Source organism: Monodon monoceros, unplaced genomic scaffold, assembly GCF_005190385.1.
Source record: "Monodon monoceros isolate NGI ecotype Baffin Bay Population unplaced genomic scaffold, NGI_Narwhal_1 Super_Scaffold_12, whole genome shotgun sequence".
Lineage (NCBI taxonomy): Eukaryota > Metazoa > Chordata > Mammalia > Artiodactyla > Monodontidae > Monodon > Monodon monoceros.
In genome coordinates, this window is record NW_021703768.1 from 39742222 (window position 1) to 39754671 (window position 12450).

The window sequence follows — 12450 nt, forward strand, 5'->3', positions numbered from 1 at the left end:
GTGTGTGTGTGTGTGTGTGTGTGTGTGTGTGTGTGTGTGTGTGTGTGTGTGAATATGTACAGAAAATGAAAAGCAGAGCAAAAAAAAGGATAAGGAAATTTAGGGATTTAAGACCAAGATTACTCGTCTTAATTAATAGATTGATTAAATCCCAGGAAACTATTTACCTCCTTAATTTACGTGGTTCATTTAAACACAGTTCAATTGCCAATAGTTGACAAAGCAATGCTGTGATTATAAAACAATATATAGGTAAAAGTGAACTCATTCATCAACAAAATCGCAGGGTGTTAAACTGGGTGGAGTTAAAGGTGAGTATCATTTGAAAGTGTGACACAATAAATAAACAGACTAATAGAAATTCTTTAAAGTATGATCCAGTCAAGATAGTATTCTGCTCCAAAGAGCCAAGGCAACTCTATAAATCTCTCTGAATAAATTGGGTCCGACATAGATCGTCATACCTCTTTTGCAAAATTCTGGGGACAGAAATGGGCAAGGCCAAGTCCAAGCATAGGCATTTGTAGACTTAGAGACAAGAATCCTTTCCATTGGGCATTGTGCTCCTGACACAAGGGTCTGTATAACAGGAACGTATTACTATCTTCTTTGATAAAGGAGAACAGGAAGGAGACTCAGTGTTAAATGCAGAAAAGGACAGGGAATGGGCAGGATAGAGACAGCTTCCTCATCCATAGTTAGCTCAGATTTTCATCAACCTTTTAGTAAGCAAATATTGAAAATTAACACCAAAAACCACACGGTGGTCACATTACCATATCATTTTAGTTTATATACTTAGAATCTTTAGAGAAGATTTCCTCATGCATATTCCTGACCATGACATTCCTTTACTTTGGCATTTGTGTAATGGCTTCACTCAAGTCCCACTTCTCCTAGGGACCTTTTCAAAGCACCCTAGGACATAGTGATTTCTATTTTCCTTAGAGATCTTATGATCCACACTATTTATTTTAGTCCTCGTTTATATGTTGTCTTAAAATATGTGGTATCTTCAAAATTTAATATGATGCAGGTGGGACAGCTTTTGATGAGGGAATGATTTGAAGCAAAGAGACTATTTTAAAACATATGTTGCCAAATGCATGATGAAGAGAAACGGAAGAAAGGAGAAAAAGAGTATTTCTATGAATTCTTGCTATTCATGAAATATAGAATTTAAACCATGCTGGTCAGTTTTTTCAGAACTAACTTCTAGAATGTTTTCCATAGCAAGGTCAAGTCCTTAGGAAAACTTCATTTTCTCTGAAATTTAGAACCATCTGCACTGTGGTCTAAAGCTCTGTTTTTTTCCCAAGTTGCTTTCTGTACGTACAATATGTGTCTTGCAAGATATAGACCTTGTCATCTACTGCTGTAATAGGATAGCATTTTCCAACATGTGTTTCATTGAAATATTGTCCAAGTAGACATTCTTTGAATAAAGTCTCTAAGTCATATGACTTTGGGAAACATTGCATAACCTAAGCTTTCTTTGACCAGCATTTTAAAATGTTTGACATCCTCTAATATGATAGCATGCATAATTTAAAACTATGGCAAAAATCTTTTTAATTAGAGACTAATTTTCATTGAAAAAAGTTAATTCATGATCATATAAGGAATTTTTGATATTACACACTATTTGTCAGACTTAAAGTCTGGAAGACATATCACAAAGAACAACGTATTTTTAAGGGAAGAATTTAGTGCCATCACAGCTTTAAATATAACCCATAGAGATAGTCTGTTATCACCACTGTAACCAGTTCCCTTCCTTCTATCTCTCTAATTCTTTAGTCGCTTTGGGAAAGCAAATCCCAGTAGTAGCACACCATTACAACAGAAGATGATAACAAAACTGCTCAAGTAGAGAAAGCTCAAAGTTTAAACTGCTTTTTCTCTAACTTTTTCTCTCTCTACTGCCTATATGTTGCTAAAACAACTAATTGATTCAAAGGGAAGGAATCCATTATATTACTTAAATTTTTTTTTAAAAAGTGAGTGAGCTCAACATAAGCAACTTGAAAGAGACATTTAGTGAGTCTTGGAGCATATTAAGTCCTCTTCTCTCCTGCTCCCACATAAAATATATTCCGATGAAAAGACATTGCAACTTCCACAATATATCAAAGACAAATCGACAACCTGGGCATATTTTGCCTTTTGTCTTTGCTTTCCACAGATTTATGTGAAAGCTGTTCTGTCAGTTCCTGTAGACATGTGCATTATATCCTGGGTGTGGCTAAGTCACTAGAAATCTCCAGATTACACGCTGAGAAATATGAGAAAAAGAAAAAAAAATTTTAAAAGATGTATTTAATTCCAACCTATTCAAACCTTGATGTCCAGTTCTTGGTACAATTTTTAGTCTGAAATACGTTCACTTCTTCCACTATCCACTTTTATTATATTTTGGAACATTATTATAATGCTTTCCAGAAGTTAGTAGTTTTTCAACTTCAAGCACAGGGCAACATGATACGGAGGCAAAGTTTCTCTATGGACTTAGGGAAGAGCTTTCAAGATTTTAGATAGGACAATGCTTAAATGGATGGGATGGGGATAGAGTATGCTAGAAAAATGCTTTTGGGGGCTTTATTATCTTAAATATACAAAACAGGTTTCTTAGACCCTTCTAAGTGAAGTAAAATATAGGACTATAAAATGGTATCTTAAATTTTTCTAAGGTTAAGAATAAAAATTTCTTTTAAACACACTGTAAGTGTTTCTCAGGCCTCTTCAGAACTGAGGTCACGGCTGTGCTGGCAAATGGTGCAGTTTTAGCTGCACTTAGGGTGGAAGGCCAGGTTGTTAGAAATGCTGATTTTTCTAATTCACTGCTCATTAGAACCAATGGCATGAGTGGCACTCCGAGGAGGTCCATGTGTCTTCTATTCTCAACACTTTATTCCCAGATGAGTAAATAATCAACTATATCTTTCGCTCATATCTACATCAACCCTGCCCAGAGAAATGCTTTATGTTACACATTTTACAAAATATATAAACATATAAAATATTAAATCATTAGTATATTCAACTCCAGTGCAATTCGATCTTTCTAAAATTATCAGCTATGATATATCCTCATTCAATAATATAGACAGAACTACATATTTGGAGTCCAAATTAAGAAAAACAACTAATTTGCCACAGTTTTACTTTGCTGGTATTTTAAAAGCCAGATGATCTAAGAATACACACATTTACTTATCTCATGAAGACATAATCACACTGTCATCCATTTTTGAACCACAAAAGATGGATAGTATAACATGTGCTTAAAATGGATTCATTAATTATCAGAATAGATAAGTGTTTCATCAGGTATATACAGCAGATAACATTTATCTTTTCTCATAGAGGAAAAAGATTAAAGTAATTCTTCTATACATATTGGGAAGTAAAAAGCCTGTTCCACTGAGACTTTCATAATGTGACACTAGATAATATACTTTGCTACAGATGGTAAAGTTACACAAACATAGATACAGATGACTTATTTCATATTCAGCTAAGGCAGCTGAATGCTAGAGGAAAGCCATTCATTCCCACCATAAATATTACATAGAGTTTATTTTGTTTCTTTATAAATATGGAGTCACCATAAAAATCTCACGGTAGTTATTAGGGATTTTCTTCTCAAAAATTGCAGAATTCTCCCCAATATTATACAGCAGGTTGTCAATACCAATGGTGAGATGCCACACATCTAATCTCAATGGTGACTACTGTAATATAGGACTTCGGACTTATAAGGGAGGAAATCATCAACTGTTACTTATTGCTTCCTTCTGTATATTAAGGGTGATAGATTAAAAATAATTTTATGTTTTTCTGAAATTTAAATGTACCTATTAAAATCATTATTTCCTATTCATTTTTTTGTCTATGAAAAAATTTGATTTTTTTCTCATAAATTGTTTAAGGCTCAAGAATTCTATTCATCTATGTGTGTTTAAATGTCTCTGAAAGGAGAAATATTATTCCTTTATTACTGTCAATTTTTGCCAGAAATAATTTTGGGTAAAATGAGCTCGTAAGTAAAATGGAAGTGAAATAGATTTTTCACTGGAAAGTAACGATGTTATTTAACAGAACGCCTGAACATGATGTACTTTTCATGGATTCCTAAGACTACTGATAAAATAGATTTCACAAGTTCACTCATTTGCCTTCTCATGAGTACCTGAAATTGCTTGATTGTTGATGAGTAAATGCCTCTTGACTATGTTTGTTCCTTATTTCACATTGTTGAATTAAGGAGCACTTAGATCACATGACCGAGCACAGCTCTACCCCCTTTCAAGTGCCTTTACTTCGGAACTGGGAATATCTAGCGATGTTTTCTAATAAGTTAAAAACAAATTTTATGTACAAGAATTGTATGTTTCTATTTATACACTTTTGAATTGGCTTATCTTTTGTAATATATTGTAAAATATTAAATTTAGTTTACTTCTGCCATTTGCTAACTGTAAGCCACCTGGTTACACAAGCACCCTATAGGAATGCTCGTTAGGAAAGCTGAAAAAAAGATTTTTTTTTTTTGCTTATTAGTTTCTAAATATCTGATAGATGTAACATTTGTTTGTTCATGGCATTCAGTTTAACTGCATTATCTCACAGTCAGATTTACACTTAACAAAATTCTATGAAATCAAGTAAGCTTTTTTAAAGCTAGTGTGATTTTGATCATGCCAAACATTTTGAATCATAACACCATTGACTGGATAACATACTGTTCCCCACATATGCAATGCACTGAATAATGTATTACTGCTTAGGGTAGAGACACATGAAATAATTCAGTTGTTAGTAAACTACTTAAATGCACTTTGCCAACCTGAGTGAAACAAATGGTTAGAGATGTTAAAAGGAAAATACCAGAAATGAAAGCAGTCAGATTTGTGTGTTGTTTAATTTTAACTGCACTTTACTAGCAGAATGAGAGTTTGCCCTATTGAAATCATTATCAATTCATCTGAGGACTCAAATAAACATTGATAAAGGGCTCCAGGGAAACATAAATGGCAAGAATGCTCGGAACAGGAATACAGATGCAGCCCACTGTTTTGGGACGACAAAGCTTTTCTTGCAAAGGTTGTGCTGACAGTTTGTGTTTCAGCAGATTGTTAAGAATGTTTTAATGGCTTAAAAAAAATCTTAAGATAAATTAAAAGTTAAAGAAAGGGGATAGAGTTAATCTCTTGCTATTTTGCTAAAGCTGAGGTAAATTTCTAAAAATCTTATTTTAAAGTCATTGAACATTAAGTGCACAATTGCCACTGGAAACGAGAAACACAATTACAAAAATTTAAGAATTTTGAACCATTCTATGAATAATCAGATATATTTTGGCTAATACCAACCATCTCATCCAAAGTAAATTATCCATGGTTTACCTACCCAATAGTATTGTCCATGTTAGTTTAATTGAAAATATTTAAAAGCTAATTTTGTGAAAAGTGTTTGTTAAAAATAAATGTTAACATAAATGTATTTAAATATAAAATTGATAATGAACCATAAATATAAAATAATAAATAAAAATAAATTCACTCTGGAAATAATCTTTCTAAAAACACTGGAACTTTTTTCTTTTATAACAGCAAGTCACACTTAATATTTTTATCCATGTGTACATAGCTGAATATTTTAGTCCTAATTCAATGGTTAACGTGCATGAGATTGTGAAAATTTAGGATGAGAGTTATTTTACTGATTTAAATGCATATTTATCCACAGCAAGTATAGTCCTTCACTCTAAAACTCAGTGTAAATAATGAGCAAGTACTCAGTTCTCTAATTATGTTAGATTTAGCTTGCAGCCGATTGAGTGACAGCCGTTTTTCTGAGTCTCTCTCCTCCAGCCTCACTCCAGATTAGAACTGGCAACTTCCCCTATGCAAATGAACATCTAATTAGAGACACCTCCCAGTCAATAAGCCACTTTCTTATCACCAGTTATATTACCTGACAAGCCCTTTCTCTCCAGTCCTGGCCCACCAAGAATCTTCATTCATTTTCTCTTCTTCTTCTCTGCAAAATGAACTGATCCCGCATAATCCCTGGAATAATGTAGTTTCTCTGTGGAAGAGCAGCTTCCCTCTCCCTTTTTTACATCAAGCTAATGGAGCCAGTAGGTATCTTATTGATCTTTTCTCTATATGGTTTCCACAAGGATTTGACAGACTTCCTTACAGGTTAATCATCCAGGCTTTCTGAAGTGGCTATAAAGCTTTGCTTTTGATTTTTCTAACTTTTTTTTTGAAACCCTTGCTCCTCTGTAATCTTTAAAAGCTCAGTTGATGCCATGCAGAGCAAAGCCTTATTTCTTTGCAGAACTAATCTAGACACTGTCTAGTGTTGAGTACAGTTGTCTGATTCAAATCTTCTGTTACAAAGCAGATGACATCTAGCTAGATGTCACGAGAAGAGCCTAACAATGACAATTCACTTATCCTTTAGAAAGAATCAATTCTCCCACAATGCATCTGTCAGAGAACTCTCACTCAGTAAAAGCAATTTTTCTAGCTGTCTGACACTGTAATTGCTCTTAAATTTTCAATGAACGTTTTACAAGGACTCCCCTGAACCATGATGAAAAACTTAACTTTTTTCTAAAAATGAGAAGCTGACAGGATGAAAGAGGTCTTTCTCTCTAAAGCCTTGCTTGCTTGAGTAGGAATTCTTTCATATCATCAACAAGCTGTTGAATAGAGGATAGATTACTTTCCATTTATTTCATCAATCAGATTAAAGGCTCTCCTTCACAATGCCCTTTAAACAAGAGCTGTTTATGATGTCCTCGCAGGTTTGACTTTAATGTAGTATTAAATCACTACGGACAGTGGAGTCGGTAAGGAATATAAATATGACGAATATCTGACAACATTTAAGCATTGCATATACTGTAGTCATTATCTTCATTCTTGTCATAAAAGAGAGGTAAACAGAAGAAGAATAACAGCTATAGATTTGTTATACTTCAGTCTGGAAAAAAATTCAACGCAATTTCCTTTTATGGATCAGAAAGCAGAAATGCCAAGCATAGCAGTGACTTTTTTTCTCAGACGAGTAATTTAAATGAAAAAAAAATTGAAAAAGAAAGTAGAGATTTCTTCATTTCTATTCTTTTCTCAGTATGTATTTACAAGCTTTAAAAATAGAACTCTGAGTCCATGCCTTCCTGGTGAGTTCAGACTAAAGATGTTAGGTGGTATAGATAATACTCTATTTTAAGATTTTCCCAAAGTAAAACAAGGCCAAAGAGCTGTTTCTGATTTTATCAGTAATATGATAGTCTTTTCAGAGAGAGGTGTATGTGTCAAATAGGTTTAAATAATTGCTTTAATATGTGTGTGTGTGAGTGTGTGTGTGTGTGAATGTGTGCATGTGGTGAGTAAATGATTTAAAAAAAATTGAAAGGCATCAAAATTCCTTAATTCAAATGTATGACATACCTGTGATCAAACCTTCTGTCTGAGGTGCATGGTGATACTGGAGTTGTTTTAAGATAAAAATACAGTTTAAATTTCAATCTCTAATATGAACTACACCAAATAAGAGGGAAATTATATTGTAATTGTAGAATAAAAAAATCAAATGGTATAAAGGAATTTCATAGCTATCTTGCCCCATCTTCCACCCTATACATGCAGCCTTGTATTTTTCCATCTTCAGCTGGAATATCTTTAATAACTGGAACCTCACTACATCCCCTGCAATATATCCCCAGACAATTCTGTTTGTCAGAAAATATTTTCCTAATCTTGAGTCCAAATTTTTATTCTGTGATATATTACCCATTGTTCTATAGGCCATTGTTTCTATCTAAACTAACTTTTAATATATATGATACTTGAAACAATAAATATTCAAGTATGCAGACAGTTGCTTTTTTGAAGACAGTTCTCTTGTCCGCTCCAACTTCCCTTTATGAAGCTAGTCACTGGCAGTTCCTACAACAGTTTTTCATGTATTCATTGCAACAGTTTCATAGCCTTGGGTAAGCCATTTGGAGAAATCAACCTCAATTGACTTTATTTTCCTTCTATTAATCTGTTCAGTTCTTCATTGTTTCCTATTTTACTAAGAAAACTGAGAATTTCAGGTGAGAGTTTCCTTTATCAGTACCTGCCAAGTTATACACACTGACCTGTCTGAGACTCATTCTGCCATCTTCTCTTATGGCCACCATTCCTCTTTATCTTTGAGGTACTTGTTTCGTTGATGTTCCTCTTTCCTAGGTCTGCAAATTCCCCTTATGACATTTTATTGCTCTTGGCAAATAAACTGGATTAAATTTCTACCATTAAAAATATATAAAACCTGGGGTTCCCTGGTGGCACAGTGGTTGAGAGTCTGCCTGCCGATGCAGGGGACACGGGTTCGTGCCCCGGTCTGGGAAGATCCCACATGCCGCGGAGCGGCTGGTCCCGTGAGCCATGGCCGCTGAGCCTGCGCGTCCGGAGCCTGTTGCTCCGCAACGGAAGAGGCCACAACAGTGAGAGGCCCGCGTACCGCAAAAAAAAAAAAAAAAAAAAAAAATATATATATATATATACATATATATATATATAAAACCTATGCAACGAAAAGTCCACTTCCTCTAATTATTCTCATTTCCCCTTCTTCCCTATTACAGCCAAAATTCTTGAAATAGTAGATGAACCTCAATATCACTACCTTTTCTTTCTCTCTTTCAGTCTTCAATCTATTAGAATCCAGCTTTAGATCCAGGTCACTAAAATCTTTATGTCCATATCCTTCTCTCTTCTTACCTTAGTTCATTTTTCTTTGGTATTTGACACCATAACCAAGGAGGTTGAATTCTGAGTTCCTGTGTTCTAGTTACTTCTTAGGAAGCTCATCTTTTTCTCCTTGCATTTCAAATAGGAGTTTTCGCTAGGGTTTCATTGTCAGTTCTCTACTTTTTTCACACTATAGCTTTTCCCTAGATGATCTCATTTAGTTCAAAATTTTAACCACTAACTATGAAATCTTTGTCTCCATCTCAGGCTTCTCTTTGAGCTCTAGATCCAAATATCTAACCATACATACTGTACAATTTCCCTGATTTTCTACTGCCAGAAAGAATAAAGCTGATACTTCTTTTCCTATTTGGCTTCTTGTTTCTATTCTTCCTGGGTTTAAACCCAGAAGAGAAGAAGTATGACTGACACCTAATGAGCATACCATGGAATTCTCTTGAAATTAAACCAGGGGCTTACATTCCTGGCCCTTAGGATCAGTAGAAATAATAAAATGAAATTCATCTAGTTTTTCCAACCATACTATACCCATCAATCTACCCAAATTTGCCAAAATCTCTGCCTTCTATCCTGTTACAATGGTTAGTGGATGACTTGTGTCAACTCCGATCCAAAGCAATCAATCACCTTCATCACACTCTGAGATATCAACTGCTCTCACCTTCCCAACAGCTTTGTTCCTGCACATTTTTCGTTTTGCACCATCAATTTCTTTCTCTCCACACTGGATCATTCCCAGTAGCATACCCACCTTTTTTGTACCTTCCAACCTTAGAAAATGTTACCTTGGCTTCACAGCCTTCCTCAATAATACCTTCAGTTTTTTGTTTGCTTTGCAAACTAATCTTGAAAATATTTTTCTCCTGTAACTATTTGTATTTTCTCATTTTGAAATTTCTCCTCAACCTACTCCATCTACGCCATACTCTGAAACTACTATGTAAAAGTCATCAATTAGTTCAGTGTTTGTTTGCTATAGCTAGATGTAAGTTTCATGAAATCAGAAACTTTGTCTTTCTTGCTCACCACTGCATCTCCAAAGTCTAGAGTAGTTGTACACAATAGGTACTCAATAAAAATTTTTTAATAAATGCATGAAAGACTTTTTTGTTGACCACGCTGGTGTGTTAATAGCACTTTTATTTTTCCCTTCTAGTGTATTCTAAGTGACATTGTCATAGTTTGGACTCCATTTCCACATGCATTAGGACTCCTGATTCAATCTCACAGATCATTAAAACTCTATTTTCCTTTTCAGTCTTCTATTCTCTTTGTGCTTTCACTTGTATAATCTCTATAGATCTGTATTACTAGGTCATTGATTCTTTGTGTGTGTATAAAGCCCACCTAAAGAATTTTTCAGTTGCAATATTACATTTTTGTGTTCTAAGATTTTCATTTGGTTCTGTTTTACAGTTTCCATATCTGCCCTGAAATTCAGTTTCTACACGCATAATATCCATCTTTTCCTGTAGGTTCTTTAATATATTCATCTTAGTTATTATAAAATCTTGTCTTCTAATCTCAGCATCTCAGTTATCTTGTCTGATAATTTCAATATCTTTGTTGTCTCTCAGACTGCTCCTATCTCTACTTCTCACCCTACTCCACTCTGGTCTATAGCATAAATTTTCCTGTTTCTTTCCTATGTCTAGTAGTTTTTGATTATATACTGAACATTGTGAATATATTACAGAAACTGTGAATTCTATTATCTTTCTTTGGAAAATAGCGAATTTTGTTCTAAAAGGCCATTAAATTACTGGCAGATTACCTTAATAACGTGAAGGCTTGCTTTAGGCTTTACTAGAGAGTGTCTGTTTCAATTGTGCCTTTATTCTTAGGCTAAATTCCTTTTTCTTGGAATTTGGACTTTATTTCTTACTTCTGTGCCTCCAGAGTTCAATGTAAAGTCAAGTTTATCATTCTCCTCTAACTTAGTGAAACTTTAAATCTAAGCTCTGTCTTTTCAACAGATTTTTGAAATCTCTTTTCAACTCATTCAGGTTTCCAGCTATTATTTTATCTGGTTCTTGGTGTCTCACCTCATGTATAGATCATTCAGGTATATTAGCTTTGAATTTGAAGAGAGAATTTTTGCAAATCCCTTCCTCTTTCTGGCCTTTTTCTGGCATCACCATTTCCATTTTCTACCCATCATGGCTACTTCAAATTCCACCTCTGGTTCCTCAAACTCTTTCTGTATGCATATATGAACTAGCAAGTATCCCTAGGTGCCAAAAAATGTATAATTGTGCATCTCACCTAGTTGGTCCTCTACTTTTAACGACTGTATTACCTCCAGTTTCTATTTACTGCTGGTTGATTTCCAGGGTCTTTCTAGAATTTTTATAAAACATATTTTGTCCAGAGTTTATAACTATTATCAGTGGTTACTATAAAACAAACTACACTCTCATTATTCTGTTAATAATTTATAAAATTTGTGATTCAGTAACTGTAACTTATTATTAGGAATCACTTTTAGTTTATTATTTTTGTATTATTAATCCACAATACCGTATTACAATAGGTAATTTTATGATATGTTTTTTTTTTTGCGGTTCACGGGCCTCTCACTGTTGTGGCCTCTCCCATTGCGGAGCACAGGCTCCGGACGCGCAGGCTCAGCGGCCGTGGCTCACGGGCCCAGCCGCTCCGCGGCATATAAGGATCTTTCCGGACCGGGTCCGAACCGGTGTCCCCTGCCTCGGCAGGCGGACTCTCAACCACTGCGCCACCAGGGAAGCCCTATTTTACGTTATTTATTTACTCTAGTTAGTGTGGATGTCTGTCTATCTATCTGTCTATATGCTAAAGATATAGTAATGCTTTTAATTACAATATCCTGCTTCACACTTTGCTGAGGGGATCCTGAAGTATAGTAGATATGAATCACATTTTATCTCTAAAATATAGAAAACCCCAAATTTCTAAACATATCTGGCCTCAAAGTCTTCAGGTAAGTGATTGCCAAATATATCAAGTTTGAGCAAGAAAAAGAAATGTTCTGCTTTTGATCTAGATTAGAGACATGGTTACAAGTGTCTTTGGTAGAAAGTATTTTTAGTTTTGTCTGAAAATCAGCAAGTACTTGATTTGGAAAAGGGCAGTGAGGAGCTGACAAAAAGCTAGTGTTAACATACTTGCCCAATAGAACAGTCTTTGCTAATAGATGTTAGTTGTGAGCTACTCACTTGAGTCAAGCAATTTGTCCAGACTTTATTTTTCTGATAATGTGACTGAGGTTTACATAGACTAGGTAAGTGAAACCAAGTCCAGTATAACCAGCTGACCTTTCCCTTCTAAAGTCATTAATTTGCCACTCAGTGAGCTACTGTCTGTTATCTCATATTACTGCCTGTGACTGTATTTTTAGGAGTATTATTTTCTCTTTTCTTAGGCAATATTTAATCTAACTGAACAATCTCAGTCTGCTAATTTTTTTTTAAATCACAAATTTTAGAGCATCTCTAGTATAGGCATTTCCAATTGTGAACACTCATAACAAATATTTAGGGATCATAGATTAATCCTGTTGATGGCTTTTTACTTATTATGGGGTGAGGGACCTTTCTGAGATGTCTTTTTGAAATTACAGATGTGTTTTTCTGTTTTAAAATTTCCAAAGGAGATTCTTGGTTCATTGTTAGGGTACTTTCAAAAGTCA